Source organism: Anomalospiza imberbis, chromosome 10 (assembly GCF_031753505.1).
Source record: "Anomalospiza imberbis isolate Cuckoo-Finch-1a 21T00152 chromosome 10, ASM3175350v1, whole genome shotgun sequence".
Lineage (NCBI taxonomy): Eukaryota > Metazoa > Chordata > Aves > Passeriformes > Viduidae > Anomalospiza > Anomalospiza imberbis.
Window position 1 is genome coordinate 13,726,170 of NC_089690.1, and position 23,648 is coordinate 13,749,817.

The 23,648-nt window shown below is 39.8% G+C and overlaps 1 long non-coding RNA gene across 1 annotated transcript; it reads right to left on the minus strand.

Annotated features, from left to right (window-relative positions):
• Nucleotides 1-4,591: 4,591 nt before the first annotated feature.
• LOC137479568 (uncharacterized) lies at nt 4,592-8,219 on the minus strand. Its single transcript, XR_011002347.1, has 3 exons — nt 7,841-8,219; nt 5,977-6,098; nt 4,592-4,692 (listed from the first exon to the last, which is right to left on the minus strand). It is a non-coding gene; the product is annotated as an uncharacterized lncRNA (long non-coding RNA).
• Between the last annotated feature and the right edge of the window lie 15,429 nt (nt 8,220-23,648).

A 23,648-nucleotide genomic window follows, 5' to 3' on the forward strand; every position in this document is an offset into this window, starting at 1 on the left:
ACTGGATAAAACTGCTGCTAATAGTTTGCAAATGAGAACATAAATGCAGCATATGAAAGGTAGAGATCAAACTTACAGTGGAATGTCTTTAAAGTTTATATTATATTGACCATGTAACTGGTGTTTTGAAATCAGGGAGTTACTATATCCACTGCATAAGAAATATCAAGGAACTCAGAGAGACTCAGCCTGTGCCAGGGGTTTGAGTGGTTTCTGAAATTACTTTATCACTTCTTAAGTGTTGGACTAATGTTTTAATATAGCTAAAATATTATTAAACATTTTTCCAGGGACTAATCTATTTCCCATTTCCTAGATTAGTCCCTGAGTTTAACTGCTGTAAAGCAAATGACTGACATCTATCAGGCCGGGTTGTGACCCACAGAGAATGTCTGTGCTTGGGAGGGCAGTGTGAAGGAGCTGGTGAGGATGGGAGCTGGCAGGGCTCACCTTGGCTGCCCAAGTCCCAGGCAGGATTTGCTGCTGCTCCGGGCAGGCTCTGGCAGGACGCTCGCTGCAGCGCAGCCGCGGGCGAGCACGGCTGGCACCTGATCCAGGAGCCCACGGCAGCTGGCACCCAGAGCTGTGCCAGCACGGGCTGTGCCCTGGGACTCCTCACTGCTGCCATGGCCATTAGCTTCAGGCAGATAAATTATTAATTCAGGATTTGTAACAAAGTTTGTAAAAGAAGTCTCTACACTGGGGGTGGGGGGGATGTAAGGTAGTACTATATTCCAAGAAGAAATAACTAGTGAGTTCATATGTACTTTGTAAAACCAGATGAAACACGAAGATAATCTAGCTTGACTTTGTGCACATATGTACATCTATACATTCATCCACTGATTCCACACTGTATCTTTAGTAAGCCTGCTTTTTTAAAAACAGTCGTGTCAGACTCATTTTATATGATGGGCTGCATCTGATATCCTGGTGATTGGCAGCAAACACCTTCAGAAGAAGATATTAAGTTAAACATTATTAGCATAAAAGTAAGAAATACTATTCTATTTGCATTGTCAAAGAATAAATGCCTGTTAGTAAGTAGAAAGGAGACCTGCGAGAAATGATTCTTTTATCTTTTGGTTGCTGCATTTTTTCTGTTCACATAAGGAGAAGGGGGTTTTTAAAGGATAATGTGGTCAGCTTTCAGTCAGCTAAATTTGAGTTATTTGTGCCATGGGTGCAAGGACAGCTCAGGACCAACTGCCCAGGTGCAGCAACACTGACACTGCTCTCAGGAGCAGGCAAGTACAGCTGGTCTCCTGTCACACAGGGCCTGAGCCAATAAACCATCCAGATCTATGATGGCTGTGTGTGTGCTCACCTCCTGGCTTGCCTGGCTGTGTTTCCATGGCAAGAGGTAGAGGACAGATAAGTTATCTTAAAGCCAGTCTGCTCCAGCTGGGGTCTTCTAAGTCCACTCAGGTTGTGCCCATTGAACAGAACATGTGGAAATACTTTTTTTTGGTAACAGTCAGGCTTCCAAAGGGCTATTTTGGTCACCTTAATATAATAAAGTCCATGCAACCAGGTGTTTAGAGCATAATGCAGGTATACCAAATAGCTTTGCAGGAGAGCGCTTTGATGCAGCAAAACTCATCCTGTTTTGGAGCTACTTGGTTAGTCTAAGTGAGCCAAGCCTGATTTCTCACAGAGGTGCTGTGGGATACATGTGTACTGTGCTGGATTTGAATTCTATAACACTTCTCTGCTTCTCTGAGCATTTGCATCAAATGTCACCAAGCCCCTCACTCTCAGTGAGGAGGAGAGTGTGGAGAGCTGCTGGCACGCACACACGACATGCAACCCACTGGGGCTGCTGCTGAACTGCCCTAACACAAACTGTGGTAGCAGTGCCTCCAAGCTGAGTAAAAGCAGAGGGTCTGGAGTAGCTTTTGCAAGCACCATGTTTAATAAAAATACTTATCTACTGCTTCTTACCAAAAGCACCATCCAAACTCTGTACTCCTTGGAGAACAGGAATGTTTTAAACATGTCTGGGGCAAAGAGAGCTTTCAAAAACATCATGAATGCTAAATTCTGACTCTGATCCATACATTTCCCTACACTTATGCAAGTTCTGCTAACTTGTGCAATGTCATAAGAGTTTTCTGAGAGACCACTTCTACTTAACACCTCTGCACGTCAGTCCACATACAAAAATAATTCACACACTTTTGACCTTAATGCTCTGATCAGGTCTTTTGGCTATCAAAACTTACTGCTACTTCTTAGCAAGGCATCCTTATGTAGGCAAAAATAAATTCAGGGCATTGAATTTACAATAAGTTTTTTTCCAATAAACTTTAAGTTACTAGATTAATGACAGTCAGCTATGGCAGTGCCCAAAACATTCTTAGGTAACCCATACCACATTTCATGTTCAGAATGAAATTTATTTATTTCTGAACCTGGGTGGAGAAGGCTTGGGCTCTCACTGTGCCACCTGTGAAGGGTTAACAGCAGCACTAACCCTGTGCAGCTGAGGGGCAACACCACCCTGGCTGGGGCTACTAAGTTCTGCAGGCTGGGCTTGCCTGACTAGGTGCAGGAGCAAAGGAAGAAGGTAATTCTAGGTATTAGTAAGAAAACAGCTGATTTGAAGGCTTTCCTTGTGTTCCTTTGGCTTAGAAACTGAAAGTGTTGGCTGGAAGTGGTAAGTGATTTACATGGATGTTATGGTCACTAACTCATGCTTGGGTAAATGAAAATGGTGCTGTTTCAAAGAAAGTTGGAAATAAGGAAGAGATGTTGGTAGAGGAGACAGTTACTGTTGCCAGGTTAGCCTGTTGAAGTGGTTATTCCTGTGGCTCCCAAATTCTCTCACCTCAGGGATTCTGAAGAGTTGTAAGCTGGTTTAGTGAGAAGGCTGTTTGGCAGAGTGGAGGGTGACTAAGAACAGGCAAGTGTGGACCTTCAAAAGCATGCTGATTGATTCCCTGAAACCAATTTCCCAAAAGCAAGTAGCCTTATATTATTGAAATACAAAACAGTCAAGAAAAAAAAATAATTGCTGTAAAATGTTTTATGTAGCTACTGTAAATGTAGCAGAGATGTGGAAATGAAGGCTTACAGTTTGGCAAGGGTAGCAATATATCAGTTCCTGCATTTTGACACAACTTTGGATAAATGCTGCACAGTGTTCCAAATCAAGTGGAGTTACCATGATGGGAGGCTAGTTTTTTGGGTATTGGATGATGGAGCTGGGTTGATTTTCTTCATTCTTTCCTTCAAGACCAAGTTGTGACAGATGACAAAATAACATCAAAACAAAGTTTGTGAAGTACAAGCAGTAGCAGGTCATGTGTCGAGATGCTGTCGTCTGTGTGTTTTCTCTCTGCTCTGGAAGCAGCTTTAGAGCTCAAAGGGCAGTGCAATCTATTTAATCATTGTTAAACCAAGAATTCAAAACACAGAAAACTGTTATTTATGCCATGAATTTTCTCCAAAGGTTCAAATGTCTTATGTGCCAGCACAGCAAGTTTCCCTTGAGGTTCTGTCAAGACTGAATTTAAATGGCTTTGAGTTCAGGTAATTCCAGGCAAATTAGCTTCAACCACACTGAACCTGGAAAATTGCCTCGTTCAGGAAGTGGTGAGATTCATGCCTAGAAAACCCCACTTGTATTCTGCTCCAGGGGCTGGGTATAAATCTTTAGTGTTCTCATTAATCTTTTAAGCTGGGGAACATAAACATCTGGAAGCTTGCACTTCCAGAGTCCTGTAACAACATCTCCAACTGGTTATTTCACTTCTTTTGTCTATAAAATGCCCCACTTTATTCCCCATGTATTATTCATATATACCTAAAATTTAATCACCAACCCACTAAAGTTAAACTTGCGCTACACCTGAGTGTGATAAACACCATCACACTGGAGTTGAGAACATATTATGGCTTATCCATAATTACTCTCATGCTGAGGTAAGGTTCACACCTTTATTTTGTGATACCACTGAAGCTTTTCTGGTTAGCAGAGTCCTTTTATGCCTGTACAAAAAATGCAAAATGTTATTTTTCTCCCTGTTCAGGGAAATATTTTTTCATTTCATGTTCAGCCTTCTAGTTAGCTGCTTTCTGCCACATCTGAAAGTGGAATTTGCCAATTAGGTGTGTGCTGCCTTTGGCTGCTGGAAGCACTCAGGGTGTGTCCTCTGTCTTCCCCACGTAAAAGCACTGCTGGAGGCTCCTCCTGTTCCACAGGGAACATCCCTTGTCCCAGCCAGCAGTTTGTGCCCTGTGCTCATCCCACCTGGCAGTCTCTGTCTTCGTTGGCTCCATGCACAATTTGGTGATTTCAGTAGTGAGAAAAGACCCCACTGTAGGCTTGGCAGAGCATTTTTAGAGAAAACTCTTCAGTGTTGTTGGGACAGAGTTTGCACCAGTGCCCTGTGCAGCAGGGCACTGTGCTTGTAGGGCAGAGGACTTCTGCTAAAGCACTGAACATCCCGTGGCACCATGGAATCAAACTGGCCTTGTAGGTTGGATGTTCTGTTCAATTACTGGAATTTACCTGAGAGTCCTTGAATTTGCTGGTCTTTCACCTGCTCAGACTCACAGGTTTCCACAGATACTCACTGTTGGTTACCTCTAGTTTTCCAAGAAGCATAATTTTTGGGTATTTTTTTGTTCTTGGTTCTCTAGTCTGTTCAAGTCACCATGTGTTACCCAGCTGTGAGTTTTGCCTCCCTGTAATAAATAAATAGACATTTGTGTGGATGTGATGCTTAAGGAAGGGTTCGGAGGTAGACTTGGCAATGCTGGCTCAGTGGTTGGACTCAATCTTAGAGGTCTTTTCCAACCTAAATGATCTATAAGTCTATGTATAATATATATTAAAAAATATATATATATAATCATAGAATTCTAGAATGGCCTGGGTTGTAAGTAACCTTAAAAATCATTCAGTTTTAACTCACTACCATGGGCAGGGAACCTTGCACTAGATCATGTTGCTCAAATCCCCATCCATCCTGCCCTTGAACACTTCCAGGGATGTGGCATCACTAAAGGGATGGCCTCACCACTAAAGAATTTCTTCCTGACATGTAATCTAAATCTACATTCTTTAATTTAAAACCATCCCCCCTTGTCCTATCACTATCTGCCTGAGGAAAAAGTAGTTCTCCCTCTTTTTTGTAAGCCCTCTCTAAGACCAGGAAGGCTGCAGCAATATGGAATAATAAGCAGTAAATCTTGGGTGGACAATTACTGCAGGATGAACTTTTATATTTTTTTCAACTTGTATTTATGTCAGACCACCTAAAAAACCCCTGGGTATGAGAAGGAAACAAATTACACAAATATTTAGGTATGAAGTATAACCCTTAGGTGGCCTGAAAGCTGCTTAGATGCAACAGTTTTCAGTGTCTAATTAGTAAATTTCATATTTATTCAGATAAAAGTCCTAGAAGTTTGAACATTCTTTGACTTTTTAATAGCAAGCAAAACCAAGTTAAATGCATAAAAAAAAAGGGCTTGTGTCTGAGATAAACATGAAAGTGTTGGTGCTTTGTTCAGTTTCTCTGTATTTTCGTGTGCTTTATATGGAGGTAATATCTGTACTTGCTGTTTTATACGGAGGTCTGAATTTTCTCCAATCTTTTGTGGTATCTGGAGTCAGTAGTGCATAAATTGAGTGAGAAATTGAGTTTGTTGTCTGGCCATAATTAAATCCTCTGATATTGTTCTAATGCTGCATTTGTTACAGAAATCACTGTGGTGAGTGCTACATCTCACCTTATGTTATCTTCAAGAAAAACCTTTCATGCTTATGTATTTAATTATCTAGCATTCTTTTAATGTATTTTTCAAGCAATTTGAAATATATTATTGCAATACCATATCTGCAGTAGTATCTCCACATAAACAAATGTGCTTCTTAACTACAGCACTGAGAACTCCCTCTGGTAGGATTCCCAAACTGCTCTGCAGGTTGCTGGCTACAGCAGACTACCAAAACAAATCTCTTACCGTGATCAAGGTCAGAGCCAGGTCAGTCATTCACAGAATATTACATCTCTTCTTGGAAGCAGGAAGCATTTGATATTTGATTTCCCCATGCACCGTTCTTTGATGGATTTTCCTTTTCTTTCCTGCAGAGGGAAGAAACTGTTATGCTAAAACTGTTATATGTATTTACAAGTAATGACTGATATTTATTTAATATTGATAATGTCCTGGAAAACCATTAAGGAAATGCATCTTCTGGCTCTGCAAAAGTGTGTAGCGTGCTGTTCTCTTGGAGTCTAAGGTGCTCCTTTGTGGGAAAAGTGCGTTCACCTGAGGACACTGCTTGAGGTGGTTTGCAATCACTTCAGTTATTTCAGTAAATGTTTAATCCCCAGGCAGACTTTGGCAATGATTTATGAAGGCTCTAGGAGAGGAATGCTGCTGCCACTGTAGATGGCCAGGTTACCTGGGTAATTGTGCTGGGCTCATTTGCCAGGATAAGACCAAGGTTTCATTTTCTGTATATGTATGTATCTACAGCTATGGAAAACTAACTGACTGATATTGTAGCTCAAAACTGAGCATTCTGTGTCTGTGCTTCAAAATCCTTTAAATCCTACATTTCTGATATAAAAAATAGCAAAGTGATGACTCAATGTATGGAAGGAATCCTGTTTTTCATTTCATCACCTTCTCCCTTTTACATTCAGAGTTTAAAAAAAAAGTTTATTTTGCATCATTTTATGATGTATGGATTTTTATTGTTGCTTAGTTTATTTTTTTTCCTTTTTTTTTGTCTTGAGTTCCATCTGCTTCACCTTCCCCTTCCCTGGTTCTTGAATGCTAGGGCTACAGTGTCTTCTGATAGAAGGAATAACTAAAAATCTGGATAGGTTGTTGCCTATCTTTCATCTTCCTTACGAAAGTGGTCTCTTGTTAGCATGTTACAAGTGTTATGGCGATGGAATGGAGGAAAAACGTCGTGTTTATGAGGTCAGAAATGATTAAAAACCAAGGTAACTGAAGTCATATTCCTGTCTGTGACACGACTGGGCGGCTGGGTGTTATAGAAAGGAAAGGTGGGAAGTCTGATGAAGACTGAATTAGTGTGAATTATGTCATACTGGATGTATTACATGAGAGAGAAGCAAATACCTCACTGCTGCTGGTCATTCTAATCTTGCTGTGTGGAAATCCTGGGTCATGCAAATAGAAATACTAAAGGTTCTTCTCCTAGCTTGACAGAGTGTGTAATCAATGATAAATTGTACTTATCTTGGCATTTGCGTCTTATTATTGATGAGAGATGAATACTGAAATACGAAGTAAATCCCAGTACAGAGCACCTTTGATGGATGGTTGGCTTTATCTTATTGTTGCTTATAGTTCTTTAACTTCTTGTCATTAAAGACTAAGATGGTAGAAGAGGGAAACTCCTTTGGAAGCTTTTATGGCTCATTACTTTCCTATTTATTCTCTTAGCCTCCAGTGTCCTGGGTAAGATATTAAAAATCTTTGTTATTCTTGGAAAAAAACCTAAAACTAATCATCACTAATTTCTTTGCAATCAGTTTTATAGTTTAACTGACCAGGACGCTGAGGTCGAGTTCAGGGATGCCAGTCACTTTCCACAGTTATTTTTGGATAGAGAGCCTAATATTAGAGACAGGCACTTGTGCTAGTCTGTCATGAGGATGGTGACTGTCAATCGCAGAGCTGTGTGTGTGATTTTCATCACTTGCATTAAATCAGAACCTGAAAAGGTGGAGACTTTTCTTCTGTTAAGAGAACCTGTAGGTGCTGGATTAGTGCAATAAATACAGTGGTCTTTTGTCCAAACAGCCTCCCTCACTGAAAGAGAAACACATAGATGCACATAATGTACCTTTTTGGTTTCTTCTCTCCAATTATGCTAACAAGCTTCATGCTGAGAAAGGATTAGGGCTGATGGACAATCAAAGACAATGCTTCCTTCTTGGTAAAAAGGTGTGAAAAGATATAGGCACTGGGCCTGGAGTTATTAGGCATACCTGCAGGAGGCCATATGACTAAGTTAGGCCTTGAGAGACTGAAGTATAGAAATTGCTTAGTCACTAGTCTAAGCTCTTCAATGACATCTTTAACACCTTTTGATTCGAAAGCAAAGCCACAATGCAAACATTCCCCTGGCAGGTTCTGCTCAGTGTTTGTGGCTCAGCAGGGCAGCAGGACACCTGGCTGAGTAAAATTCCCCGTGGGAGACCTGCACTCGCCCTGCCAGCAGGGCACGGGCACCTGCAGGGGCTTGGAAAGCAAAGCTGCAGATGAAAGAGGCAGGAAGGTCCTGTGGAACAAACCCTCTGCCAATTTCATTCTGTGTTCCATAGAAGGAGAGGAGCAAATTAAAAGGTAGAATCAAAGGAAATGTTGGGTAAGTCTCTCTCTTACTTTTTATTAACTGTACTATTGCTTATTTGGAGCACTTCAAAAAGCCAAAGCAAGATGGTCAGGGAGAGACAAAATTTATTGCTCAATTATATTACTAAGCAATTATGTTTTACTTTCGAAAAATAAAATGCCTCTGCAATTTCAGCCTCTGTATCTTTACTCAGGCTTTCCTGAAGATATTTTACTTTAACTTCAATAAGAAAGATTTAAAGATTGAATCAATTTTATCTCTTTGTAGCTGGCTGTTTGTTATCTCTTTTAAATGTATTCCTGATTTTTTGTGTGCAGTTCTTTTGGAACTCCATAATTACATCTTGCCTGCTTTCTGCCTTTGTTACTAACCTGTGAAACCCAGTGGTCTCCAACTGAACTAATCATAAAATACTATGTAAACATTTCCCTGCATCAAGGATATATATTGAGTTACATTCCACACAGACAATGCGAAATAAAAATATTGTAGCTGAGAAATGGGTATCTAATACAAATGTTATTAATGTACCTCCCAAAGACTGCTCAGAGGCAAAGGTGACCGCAGGGGCGGAGGTGGATGGTTCCAGGCTGCCTTCTCTAACATCTGTGTAAATACTGGAGTGGTGGCCCCTCTAAGTTACAAGAGCTGCAGTTTCAAATATTAAACTACAAAAAAGTCTGTCTGTGACTGTACTAAAGAAATTGCCTTTAGTATCTTTTCTTTTTTCTTTTTGGCTGCTGGTATTAAGAAAAATACCAGAAGACCACCAAGGAAGAAAGAGGCAGGAAAAGGACATAAGGCATAATGAATGAATGCCAAGATTTAATTGACACAGTAGTGGTTTATACTCTCTGTTCTCTTTGTGGAGATGTTCCCCTTTGGATGTTGATAACAATAATCTTCCAAAGAACCATATTCAATGGACTTGTAACCCCTCCAATTATTATTAAAAGGAAAAAAGTGTCTTCTTTAAATCATATTCTTTTCCCTAATAGCCAAATATCCTGAACATTAAAACAGCAAAGCAGAATGTTTAGGATAAGTTTTGATATCAAGAAGAGACAGTTAACTGTTAAAACTAGCCTTAAAATTATCATTGCTGTAGAGACATCCATATCCTAGAAGAAGGTATAGGTAGATTTAAAATGGAAAACTGGGAAACCAAAGACCTGTGTTTCATTCAATCTCTTCCAATTTTCCTGCCAGACTTCTCTGAAAGACTTTTTAAAATTCACGTAAGTCTGGGTTTTTTCACCTCCAGCTTCAGGCTCAGTTTGCAAACTGGTGTCATGATACCTGTGTTAAAATGCAAATATGAGTGTGTGTTACAACTTATAAATTGCTCCAGTGTGTTGTATGGAAAGAAAAATGGAGCTGAATATAGATGCAGTCTGCTATATATTTAGAAGATATGATAATAGGCTGGAAATCATCACTTCTAAATTTCAGCACTTCTATTTTCTCTTCAGTGGAAGGAAATGTTGACTTGTCTTATGACAAGTCCAAATGAAATAATATCAGTAATAATAAAATTAGAGAAGATTTAAAGTTTTACACAACTCACATGAGCATAATATCAATTACAATTTCTGATTATACTTAATCTAGGTGAACACTGCTTTTTAAAGCAGAATTCTTAATAAATTTATGTAGGGTATAAGAGAAACATTAGATTGCATCATCCAACACTGTACCACACAAAGCTAACCTGCTACTGGCTCAGAAAAAGACACTTTAAGCATACCTCATTAGAATATTTGAAACAGCTGGGCCCAGAAAGCTACAAAATTATATATACAGCTGCAATAGTGCCAATGCTGTGTATGTATGTGAAGATTTTGATTGCCACACTGGCAGAATATTGTACTGGAATCCAATATCTTTTAGTACATATGCAATACAGTACAATATCTTTTAGTCCATATGCAATACAGCTGTTGACTTGATGTTGGAGATGAGGCTCATTGCTTAGCATTAGCATCACAGTTCTTTTCCTTCACTATTTGCTAGCTCTGATTTCAGTGAAGCAGGTCCTGACTATTCATGGTGTTATTCAGATGAAAAATTTTAGGCAACTCAGCTGATATCCAACTCAGCCATAGCCATTGTAAGGAGGCAGAGAGTAAGATTTGAAATTAATCCCCTTGTATTTAGGAATAAATCAATCGAGCCGCTGGGCTATTGCATAAAAAAGTGGCTGGCTTTTTGCAGGGTGGTTTAATTGGAAAGATAATTCTTCTGGCATATTCTGAGCTTAGCAGTCTGTGCCAACCTGGTCTGGGACATGGGATGAGAGGCAGGAGCACTGGAGTGAATGGCACAGAAGTGCTGTGCTGCCATTGGATGCCTCTTCTCAATGACTCTTAGACACGTAACAGGATCTCTTCTTCCTTGCTCATGAAATAGCTGGAGAAGCCTGGTACTGGATGAACCTCCTGCTTTCAGCTGAAATGAAAGCAATATTTTTACAGCAGTATACTGTTTTATTGACAAGGAGATAAGCATATTTTTTTATTGTATCAGCATTTACCATTTCCCAGATTTTTAATTGGAAGTTAATGATGTATGGCTTTTCTAGTAACTAAATGAATATTTGAACCACTGCAAGTTGCTTTAATAATTGTTCAGCTAATCGTTTAAATTGTCTTTGCTTGTGCAAAGTCATATAAATGGGAAAAAATTAAAAATTAATCAGCTCGATTTACGTAACTAAAAGCTGCCATCTAATGGATATTTTTCAACAGAAGACAGCAGTAATTATGCCGAAAAAAATTCATTCCTGTAGTTTGAACGATTATAGCAATTTCCACCAGGGGATTTCGCAGTCAGGTTCCAGTTCTGGGCAAAAGTGATTAATATAATGGTTATTAATGAGAATTCATTTTTGTACATCGAGGGATGTTTGGGTGTCAGTGTTCCAAAAGCAATGTGGTTAGCATATTAATTATAAAAGATAGCATTGGGCTGCTGACTAAGTAACTATATTGATTTTTTTCTCGTTTTCTGTGATGTGAAAGGTCAATTAGACTTATAGAAACAATGGAGCCTTCACAGCAGGAACTATCGTTTCGCTGTGCTGACATCTTTTTAGCCATGTACAAAGTTCATTAAATGTGCAAAGGTAGTAATGTTAAAAGGAAGCAAGTGATTGGGTCAGAGGTCACCAGCCACGGCAAGCTGACAGCCGCTTGTGGATTACGCCACGGGAGCTAAGTAATAGTGAGAATTGCCTTTCAGGTTGCCCACTGGGACCGAGGGGAATGAAGTCATAAGCAGCTAATACTATTGGGTTAATTAAAAGGAATATTGACAGCAGCTTTGTTTGTCTTGCCCTGAATGGGATGCTGTTAACCCAGTATTTTATTGGGTTACATAACATTAGCGAGTTTTTGTCTATAATAACAGATTGCCAAATTTTAACATCCACAGTGTTCCAGGAAACAGGTATTGAACCAAACATGTCTGACACTTGTACAGTCTTCTATTTCACTGTCTCTGTTCACACTGTCATGTTGTCAGATGTGCCCCATTCAGGTTATTTTGCTTTCCACTGGAGTCAGCTCTCCCAGGTGTTAATGCCCAGGCGTTTTCACGAGAAGCTTACAAACAGATGAAGATCTCCCCTTCTCAGGATATCAGGTCTTACTAAATAAAACCTTGGTGTTTAACAAAGTAAGCTTCAAAGCATGCTAGGCAAAACCAAAATCTCTGCATGAAGGACAGGTATCATAATTTAGGACTTGATTTGGTTTGTATTGTTCTAATGCTTGTGGAACAGCTGAGTAAAGCATTCATAATCATCTTGGTGAAATTAATAACTTTAAGAGCACATCTGTGAATATTTCAAAATTGGTTACCATCGCTGCATAAAAATGACAGGTTTTCCTACTAAATGTTCAGGAGAATAAACCTACATTTTAATAAGTTTTCAAAGTGTTTTTCTTCACCGTTATGCTGAAAACATTATTTATATGTTAGATGTGACTAATTTGCTTGTACTCTTCATCTCAAAACATCAGGGTTTTTACTTTTCCATGCTAAAAAGAAAGAACTTGATGTGAAGTCTCCATGTAGCAATATATGTCTGATTGCTTAGAATTTTGTGTGATCGTTCTTTGATTTCAAAATGAGCTCAGAGCTGGCAGTGCAGAGATGTACAGGTAGACTTCAAAGCTGACTTTCTTCTTCCATTTTCCATTCTGACATTACTGTCCCTTTGGTTTGTTTTGCAGAAGCCTAAAGTAATACATACTTCATTATCTGACAGTGTTAGCAAAAAATGGAAGCAGAAATATAATTACTCTCTTTATTAACCAAGATATGAAAGAACAGTGAAGATGGATTAACTTCTGGCATATACAAGAGATGCATATTATCAACTGTATTTATATAAGAAAAATGTAAAAGCATGCAGTACTGCGATATAACCAGATTGTCATGAAACAGTAATTTCTACATTTTGAAAACTGTTCTTATTGCAAATCAGAAGTGCTGGGAATGTTAGGAGTCTCAAAAGGAATCATGCATTCAGATTATTAGAGCATCTTGTGTATGTTTTAAGGGTTGGATGACTTAAACTGTGAAAAGGACAAGTTTGACATCTGACAGAAGCTTGCCTTCTGATGAACAAAATGATCTTGCTTTTCTGCATTGCATCAATAACGTAGGTGTACAGCTGCAGTCAGCTCTGTGCTGGTAGGAAGACAGCTGAGGGTGTGCACTATGCTCATTGAGCTCAGGTCATTAATGACAGTTGCCTCGTTATTTCTTTCAGTGACTCTTCTTCAATACCTTTCTGTGGTAATGCATGAATTGAACTCTCACTCTGGGCTGTAATCATTGTCCTGTAAAAATCTTTACAGTCAAGGCATTCAGGGATGCCCTATAATAACAATTTTTGCTGTATGTTATGTTAGGAAGTAAAACCTCTCATCTTAAAGGGAGTGTCCAAGCTCTTCAGAGTTGTTAAGACTCCGTAGCCCTGTGAGATACAGAAATTTCAGTCTTTGAGCAGAGTTCTACACAACCTCTTATAGCTGCACAATACAACAGGTATCTCAGGGTAGGGCCCTTACATCTCCCAGCTTAGTATTCCAATTGTAAATTCACCTACTCTTTTCCAAGGACTGAGTGCTGTGTTGGTTGAGGCGGGGTCCACCAAGCAATAAAACTCCCTGTTTCTATAAAAACTGCATAGTAATTGCTCAATGGAAGCCCCAGCAGACATGGAGAAGGTGAGATGTGAAAGCAGCTTCTGTTCACATATACTGAGTCTCTGAGGTAAAGCAATATATGCACATTCAGTGGATGAGCACTGCGCTCCAGAGAGAGAACTTGACACTTGTGTTCACATCTTTCACAGTTCTCATCTGCAAGTGATAACTTTTGACACCACTGCCTGTGTGTGAAGGGTGCTGACGGCCAGAGTAATGCACAGCTCCTGTCCTTGTGGTGTAAGACTGGCACCTGGAACCGTGCAGCCCTTCTAATGAAATACCTCTGTGGGTTTGCACCCCAAGCTTACATGATCTAATTTGAAGGCAAGTAAGTGGGTCATATCTAGTACCTAAGCATGAGCCTTCATCATTAGTGTGCCTGTTATCCAGTGTTGTGTAGCATATCTGCAGGGGTGCAATCTTGCCTCTGGGTGTCCCTGATATTTGTGGTTACTGATTAGTTGCTGCCACTGGCTCTTCTTGATAAATTCCATGTGAACAGGCGAAGACTTGCAGTAGCCTGATGTCATGATGCACTGAAAGTGTGTAATGAGTAGCTTCTTCAGGAGCACTAATTTGTATGTTTTTTCATAGGTATTTTTTCAGGATCTGTGTCTGACTTGTTGACCGAGATTTATGTACAAAAGCAGCATTACCCAAACTCCACCTGCAGCATGGGTAATACTTCAAAGCTGATGCTGCATACAAAGCATTCTTTTGTCTCCACAGTGGATTTATTACCTGAATATCAAGTTGGCTGAAAAAAGCAATGGAGAGCAAAGGATTTTAAAACTAATCAGATTAATTCATCTCCCTTTGTAGTGACCACAAATGAAATATATCCTCAAAGTGGCAAGTTTTTATCCTGTTATCATGTTAGCTCATTAAAAATGAGTGGGTGGACGTGTGAGTTCAGCTGAGCGTAGCCCACTGCTCGCTGGCACCGTGCATGTCCCTGTGGCTGAGCCTGAGCCAGCCCCACACCACGTGCTGGACTGCCTGGCAGGTGTCCCCGTGTGCCAAAGTGTCACTGCTGCTCCAGACGCACGCTGGCCCCCAGCTGCCCTTCCAAGGCATGGCTGGCTCTTGAGCCAGGGGATGGAACAGTTCATGTTCCGTTAAGTCTGATAAATGCCTGATGTCTGACAGGGAGACCACACTGACATCCCATGGCAGCCTGCCTTTCAGCCAGTCTGCAGATTTACAGCCTTCAGCAGATATGATCCTGTGAGGGAATGTGGAGCTCTTCTGCACTGCCCACTCTTCCACGCTATATTTCTGAAGCACCTTCTGAACAGAATCTTTTATTTTTTTTATTTTTACTTAATTTTTTTCTCACCACAAAGAACGTTTTGATTGTGTAAGCAGAAGTCGTCACTTAATTTTTCTGGATATTTTCTGGTCTAGATCTCACAGATTTTTTTTCCCCCCTATTTTATAGAGTATTTTTGGAGAAAGTGCTCCTTAATTAGGAAGCTCTGTTACTAAGATTATGGCTTAGGTGAAGGTGCAAATGTTAGACAAAAATTACTCTACTTTTTCAGACATGATTGCTTTTCTATGTACCTTTCTGTTGCCCTTCAGGGTGATATCAGAGTTTTTGCACCTACAAGTAACTACTTTATTTCAGTGTTATATGAGAAATGAAGAAATTATGCAAATTACCTCCCCACTCAATTACAATGTCATGAGCTTGAGGAGAAATGAACTTGTTTATTTGGGAGAAATATGCCACCCAACAGAAGTGTGTGGCTGCCTGTTACTTTTCCATGAAAAGGTAATGGTGTAAGAAGAAAAGGGAAAATTTAGTAAATATTTTTTTCTTTAGGCTTCTGTTTCAGGAATGCTGTCTTAGTGCAGAAATGGCATTTCTTCACATCCACAAGCATTCTTATTGAATCTGCAAAAACCAATAAGATTAAAGCATATGATTTAAGCTGTTCATATGCCTGCTGGTCCCAGCCCCCTTCACCTTCTTCATAAAGCTGTTTGGTGCCAAATCTTGATTTGCTGTTCAGTTATGCTTAGTGGCTTTTACAATTCTTGAGCCAGATCCTTAGATTTATATTGGTTTCTAAATTGTTCAGTGGAATATGACCCAGTCTTCTGTGTTAGATTTTTCTGAGAAGCAAACTCAATCTGGTTATCATCATGCCCTGTGGGGGGAAATAAGGTTGTGCTATTCATGTATGTTATGAATCTATTCAATTTGAAAAATAAATGTGAACCTCTGCAATTGTGAAACATGGTCCTATCCTCTATTTTTCTGAGAGAAAACGACCTGCTGGGTATCTATTTTCAGGTTCTCTCCACTAACCTGTACCACTGTTTGTGAAAATAGAGTGGTAAAAGCTGCAAACTTCAAAAGTAAAAAAACCGTACAGGTTGGTTACCAAAAGTCAACAGAAGCATAGGTCTTCCCTTTGTCTTTATGAAAAGTGACACCAGAAAATAGAGATTCTGGCATTGTAAAATACCACATTTAAACCCTAAAAAAGCTAAAATGTACATTTCTCTTTTCCTTGAAATCTGAAAATTAAACTACTTTGAATTACTTCCAGACACTTAGACCTAGATACAAATGCAAACTATCATACCACCCCCCTTGACTCAGTATCCTGGCTGTAATCAAGGCTGGTATTTAAAAGAAATGGCTGAGTTATGGAGTTAACTGTCCACAGGGACAGTTTTTCTCTAACCCTCATTATTTAGGTTTGGCTTATATTCCACAGCATGATGTTAAGCAACTAAGATACATCATCAATGGAGGAGACATCAGTTCTGAAAAGCAAATTATTTAGGTATGTTTTTCAAAACTTATTACTAATCAATCTACATTTTTTTAAATGGAAAAACCATGAAATTCTGGAACAAGTTTCTTTCAAATGTGTATAGCATTGCAGGATAAAAATTCTATAGGAAACAAACATACTCTTATTAAAGTCAGGTTTAATATAATAGCTTCCACATACTTCAGGGTGGAAAAAAGTTATATACAAATGTCCTCAGTCTTTTGGAAAGGCTGTGACCTGCATGATATTTGAAAGTCCACAGGAGTATATAGGAATGAACACAGCAGTTGTTCCCTCATAGTATGTTATTACAAAGAGAACTGGGGGTCAAATTGCATGAATGATAAATGGAAGGTGCTTGAAATGAGTTGGTTCTTTTTTGAACATTATACATTGACCTTGGCAGTTTTGACAATTACATCCATCATTTCTAAGAATCCATTCCAGAACACCCGTCTGTTCTCTAATGTGGCCAAGTAAACAGGATTTGTGAATACACGAATCAAAGATTGATCTCCTGTACCTATACACTGATTAACAGTTGGTTTCTTGGTGCAACTTTTTCATTCTATGAATTATGCGAAGATCATAATTCACCATGGCACACCTGTAGACAAGCATGTTGGAATGCTTTAATCTTCACTCACAAGGTCTTGGTAGAATCAATAGTTGGCTTCTGAGTTTCATAAGCAAAATGGAATAAAACCATTAAAAAGCACATTGTACATAGCAAAAATGATGTTTCACTGCCTTAGTGCTCCCCCTGGCAATGAAACTTGCTGAAGACAAAGATGGAAGAAACTAGGATGGAACAACCTGGCTGCCCTCAAAAATCAGCCTTCTCAGGCACCAAAAAGCAAAAATCAGCATTTCTGCTTGGAATTTACAGCTTATCCATCTCAGCCTGACCATGTAAACAGGCCTTGTAATCCCCAAAGGGATCCATGCTTAGAGCAGCAGCATTTAACAGGGCCCAATTCTTGAGTAATACCTCTCTATTCATCAGAACATCTCTATTCCTTGGAAAGGTGCTGAGCTGAGCAGCACTGCACTGTAACTCAGTGGAGCAGTGCCACTCACAGAATCACCTGGGCACACCTGCTGTGTGCCTTCTAGGTCCCTTCTGCAGATTCTTTATCAAGAAACATGGGAAGAAGTCAAAGTCTGCCCTGAAAATGTGAGGGGTGAGACAACTGAAAATTTGCTCAAAGTACAAATGGATGCAAACTCTTTCTGAAGTCCCAGAGAAGGACACCCAAAGCTCTGTTGCCTTGGATGGGAGCCAAGTAGGGGCCATCCAATCATAGTTATATAAATTGAAAAATCTGAGTTCATGGAATTAATGTAAAGGCATCAGCTATGCAGGCTACCCTAAAGCAGAGCTTTGTCTTACTTTCTTTTAGTTTTTCTCAGAAGAGTCTCTTTTGCTCCAACAAGAGCTCCAAGAGATAAGCGGGTGGCTGGTGACAGGGCACAGGCTTTGTGGAGATGGGCTTAGTGCAAGAGGTAGACACAAGAAAGTATAATATTCTATCTCCTTAGCTATGATGAAAAGGTTTAGTAACTTCTCTATTCTGACAGGCAATTGTAATACTGGTAATACTTCTTTTTTTTTTTTTCTTTTGCAAAATTACTTAGAATTTGAATAGATTAGTAAAATCAAAGGGAATTTTCACTCTGCAAAACCTCACTCATTCTTAATTTTTCCTGCTATACTTTCACAGTAATTTTTCTTATGCTGATGTAAAGCATTTTAGTGTCTTAAAATGTCTGCTAAAAATGGTCTGACTGGAGATTCAAACCCTAGAAAGAATGCAAAGCACTGTAATGTCTGTACATTACCTTTTGGCCATTGACCTTGTGTTGGTTCAGGTTATATGTAGATTTATATTACATTTGAAAATGGAAAACTTCCTCTTTTTTTGTAAGCAAAGCATTTTTTTTCAGTCAATTTTGCTCCTAGATAGAATGCCATTCCTTTGCCTGGGAATTTAGATAGCTAATACAGAGATAAAACTCTATTAAGAATACTTTCTCCTGTTTTTTGACTCCCATCTGCCCTTGTATATTCTTATGCCCTTTCATTTTCACGATTTTATGACGTGCCTTTAGAAAAAACTTGCACAAAATCCATCTGCTGTAAGTAGATATATTATTAATTTTGTTATTAATTTCATATACTATGTTCCAGGAATTGGAAACCCACTACATTTATAGTAAATGCAAGTCCTCCCCTCCTCCTCCTCTTGCACTGAATGAACTATAAAAAGACCAAAATGGTTTTGTGACAAAGAATTAAATGGATTGCAGCAGGTGGTATCACAGGTGCCTGCTTAATTCCTGTTGACACAATCTGTAGCTCAGGGATGAGGAAGGATGGAGATTCCCTGACTGCTGGTCAGATTTAGGGTAGGGAGAGGGGAGTCAGATTAATGGCTCTAGCTCAACCCATGAGCCTATTACAGGGGATTATTATTTTTAGTGGAATTAAATGTATTGGGAAACCCCACAGGTCCATCCAGCTGAGAATCCTGTACTGGAAGAGGTCTGTGCAGAGTGTTCACGTGAAGATCTGTGCCAGTCACTTGCACTCCCCTTGGCAGAGCTAAACTGGCCAGATCAGTTCTGTCTCTCTCTTGCTGGGACAGACAGAGGCAAAGCTTCAGCAGTGTGCTCACAGTTACTGAAGCAGGCACAAGTTCAGGTTAAGGCAAGCTTAGTGTGGGCCCTGCCTTGGGTCAGGGCGAGTCCTTCTGCAGCCCCCGGCAGCACAGCGGAGTTTGGGCCAGAGGAGCATCAGATGTTGGTGCATGAAGGACAGGCGTGGAGCCCTCCTGCCAGATGGGGTGATTTGCTAATCAGTTAAATCTGCTTTAGCTGATCTTCTCATGGCATGGATGGAAACCAGATTTTTGAGTTCATTTGAGCAGGATGGGAGTATCTAGCAGCCAAGTACAAAGACATCCCTTTAGACTGCACTGCTGAAACAGGAAATGGAGATAAATTAATTTGCCAAATCAAGGCAAAGGGATGCATTTAATGTAAGTGTACCTTTTTGTGAGGACTGTTTTCATTCATATCTATCTGGGCTATCAATAGCCAATTAAAATGTATTGTGGTCTGGTGTAAACAGCTCCCACCTTTGTATGTTAATCTCTAATAGTGATGGCTTCCAGAAAACTTGCTGAAAGGCTGCAATAATCATCCTTGCAGCCAAAAGCATATGTGAAGGGCAGGGCTCCCTTTGTGAAAACATTTAAATGTGGAGGTGGTTCTGGCTGAGGACTGGTGAATGCCTCTTGCTCTCTGCAGTCACCTGCAGGCAGTGTCCTGCACTCTGTGGTGCCGGGACACCTGTGTGCCTGGACACCTGTGTGCCTGGACACCAGCCTGTGCACGGCTGACCCTGGCTGTGTGGGCAGGGATGAGCTGCAGCGAGGCTCAGCCTGGCCAGGAAGCACAGCTGGGCTCCCGGGTGCTCCTGCAGCTCAGTGGCTGCTCCAGGTAGGACACAGGACACCACCACTCACCTGTCAGCAGGGGAGGCGATCCTTGCCTCCTCTGTGTGCCCTGCACTGTGGGTACAAAAACATCGAGAGAATTCCCTAAACCACCTATCTGAGGATGTCTGGAAATTGAAATTTAAGTATAATTGCTTCATCTGAATCTCTAGGTCTGAGTCTGAGTGCCTTGTCACAAAGACTAATTTATACCTAGATCCTAATTTATGTTTCTGATGGAAATGTTCTTAAGACATGTAAATAGTCTGTTTTAAAGGGATTGCCCTTTATTGAGTGATGAAGTTGTAATCCATGAAGAAAAGAAAGAGTAATAAATAAACACACTATGCACTTTAATACATTCTGATCAAATTATGCCACACATGGCTATGCAAGAAGGTTATTTAGGTAAAAAGCTGAGAAATTTTTTTTTGTAATTCACTTGATTATAAATTACCTACTTATATTGTTGTATTAATATTTTGTAATGAATGAATGGGCTTATGTTTGTGTTACAACCAGTAGTCTGACTTTAAAATGTTCTGAATTTTTTCCCAGTGCTTAGTTATTAAGGTCAAATTTTACTATGCTTTGTTTTCCTGCTTTGTACACTGCAAATTGTGAGGAAATGCACAAAGGAGAAAATGTGAATACTGGCTAATACTTCCTTTTTTGTTTTTCTGCATTGTGGTGAGACCTATCTCCTTCAAGAGACTATTTAAGTAGTTATTAATGTGTAGATGTGTTTCTTACTGATTAAAAATCTTTAGTTTGCTCCCTAGTAATTGGGAGTTGGGTTTAAAGGGAAGAAAAGTTTTCAGTAGTGCTATCTTGGCCTTTTTGCCTTAACACTGGTAATGAAGTTAAAGTCATGCCTACAATGAAGTAATTTTATATACATGATTGAGGTACTAATAGGTAAATTCCTTAGTGTTACCAGCCGAGTGTCTTTGGTGTTAAGCTCAATATGGACCAGCAGTTTGAGGACTTGGCATCACAGAGTTTGCTGATGGCTATCCCCATCCAGGTGGTGTCAGAGCTGCATAACTACAACCAGCTCAGCCCAGCCTGTGTGAGCTGCAGCCACAGTAGCCAAAGAACCTGGAAAAGTGCTCGCTGGATTTTATGGAAGCGTTTGTCTGTGTCGGCTTCAGACTCAAGCCAGTTTCTGGGCAGACATCTGAATGAAGCTAAATCATGTGTAACTTTGCATAAGAAATTTTGTGATTTTGTGTAAAGGGTGAAGACCTGACATCTCAATTTATGCATTTCCAGTTTGCTCTGTAGTGTCTCTTAGGTTGCTGTTGCCCCTATGCTAATGGCTCGGTGCAAGATATGGATGCTCCTTTTTGTTTGGGTACGTGTTAGGTTACGTATGCACAGGGATGGCTTATGCTAAATCCACGTCAGAACTTTCACCTTTCGTGGTGTAGGAGGCACCAAGAGGAATGTGGAGCATGGCGGTTTGGTTCTGTTTGCTTTAACAGAAATGTCTAAAGACTTAATGTGTGGAGACAATTTACTGTCATATGCACAGCTGTTGTAACATAAAATTCTTTGCCTAGTAGATGGCATACCTTAGATTAAAAGAAAGTTGGTTTCATACTTTTATGATGATACCTAGTAACACATTGTGAAAGAAAGCATAAACTGGTGGTTTGTTCTTTTTTATTTTGTGCCTGCTAACTCAGTGTGTTAGAGTAGCTATAACATAAAAATACAGAAGGGTCATCTCCCTGCACAAGGAATTTCTAAAATATGTAGTGTGAGTTATATTTTTATTCATGTGCTAGTCTGGACTTGGTAAAAAGTTTTTTGGCCAAAGTTTTCTGTGCTCCATGAAGCACTGTGGTAGGGACAGAAACACTTCTCGACTGAGTTTAATTTTAGGTGTAGCATCTGGTGAAAAATGAGTTTAAAATATCAGCTCTAAGACTATGCAGTGCCACTGAGCAGGGATTAGTGTTTTGACGATAAATTTAAAGAGTTCCCGTGCCAATGTAGCCCTGATAATTTGGTTTTTATCATCTTTCCCTTTTGAAAATAACAGCTCTTGGTCACCTTATACTTTACACACTTACTAGGAAATGCTGTGTTTAGTGTCTTAGCACTTTTATGTGATTTAACTATTTATTTACAACTACAAAGCATGTCTGGAGTCTGTGGGTTCAGATATATAATGTAATAGATAACATTTGGAGAATATATTGCAATCAAAGAAAGCAATGATTGCAATGCCATAATAATATATTTTGACAAGCTGTACATATAAACTTTAAATGCCAGTTTTCAGGTCTGGCTATTGTTGGTAGCTAAGAGCACAAGATAAAAAAATCTATGGAAAGTTTCTCTAGGTTAATACATATTATTTTATTGTGGTGTTTGAAACAATAGCTTGTTTTCAGCCTGTACATAGTGCAAAAATCTTCGTCAAGGTTCACTCCTCAGCTGCTGCAAGTTTGCATAGTTTACCTAAACTTGATGATGTCATGAGATTAATAATTTAGTCAAGAAACCATCGTTGTAACAGTACATGCATGACTCAAAAATAAATTCCAAGCAGATTTCCTCTTCCACTAAAGCAGGCAGTTACCATGGTGATGGGAAGTGTGCAGGAGCTAGAAGAGACAGAACAATGCATGACTTCAAAGTGCTCCCCTTCCCACCAAAAATGTCTCTGCTTCCCATTCCCCAGCAATTCCTATACATCAAAGAGTATGTGCCATAACACCAAGGAGTTCTAAAAAAGCAGAAAGAATAGCCCAACCTTCTGCTAAGCCAAGTCGTGCCATCCTCCATGTGCCTTCTAAACCTTCAAGTGCCTGGAAAGTCTTCTGCCAAAATCAACCATCTTTATTCAGAGATCAGCATTAATGTAACCCACTGCTTACTGCATTTCAATTTTAAATGACTCAGAACAATAGAATAATTAATATAAAGGCAACGAAGCACAAACCAAAAGGAAGAAACTATTTTTGATTGGAACTTGATCCTTCTGACTCTGATTTAAACAATAGTCAAGGCATAGAGGTAATGATAAAACTATGAAGAAATAATACCTGATCTCAAAGGAATATATCTTTACTATAAGATTTGAGACTAACCTTTTTCCTGACTCTTGCCTACAGTGACGTCAAAGTGGAAGAAACATGATGGGAGCCAGGGTAGAGATTGCCCTGAAAGAGAAACGTTGAACAAAGAGAGAGGGCCTGGAGCCTTGCAACAAAGAAAGAAATGCCTGTGAATAAATGTGGAACCCTGTGGGCAGTGGTAGGCATGGAATTTCATTAAAATGTGGAAAATAAGCAGTGAGCTCTTGAAAAGGTGGTGTGAGGGTACAGTGATTGTGCTCTCTACCACTTTGATGCCTACCAGCAGTGGGAACAGATGGTGCATTACACCTCCTCCCCAAAAGGAACCATCCTCTGTGCTCCCACCCACCAATCCCAGCGCTGCAGAAGAGGCAGGGACCTTGGAACACAGCTCCTTCATGCTGATTTTGTGTTGGTTTATTTCCACTGAAATGATTTGCATAACACTAATGTGAAAGGGCTAGAAAATGATCGTGTTGTCTTTAGGAGAGGGAAGAAAGAGTCTTGGGGGAAGTATGGGAGGGCATATTGAAGATATATCCAGTTTCAGAAGTGGAGCCAGTCAAGAAGGTTAACTTCAAAACTGTCAGAAAGTCTTGCTGTAGTAGATATCACCAAGTAAGTTACCTAGGGGTAAATACATCTTTGAAAACCAAGCAATTTGTCTTGAGGATGTATGTTTTAAGGCATGC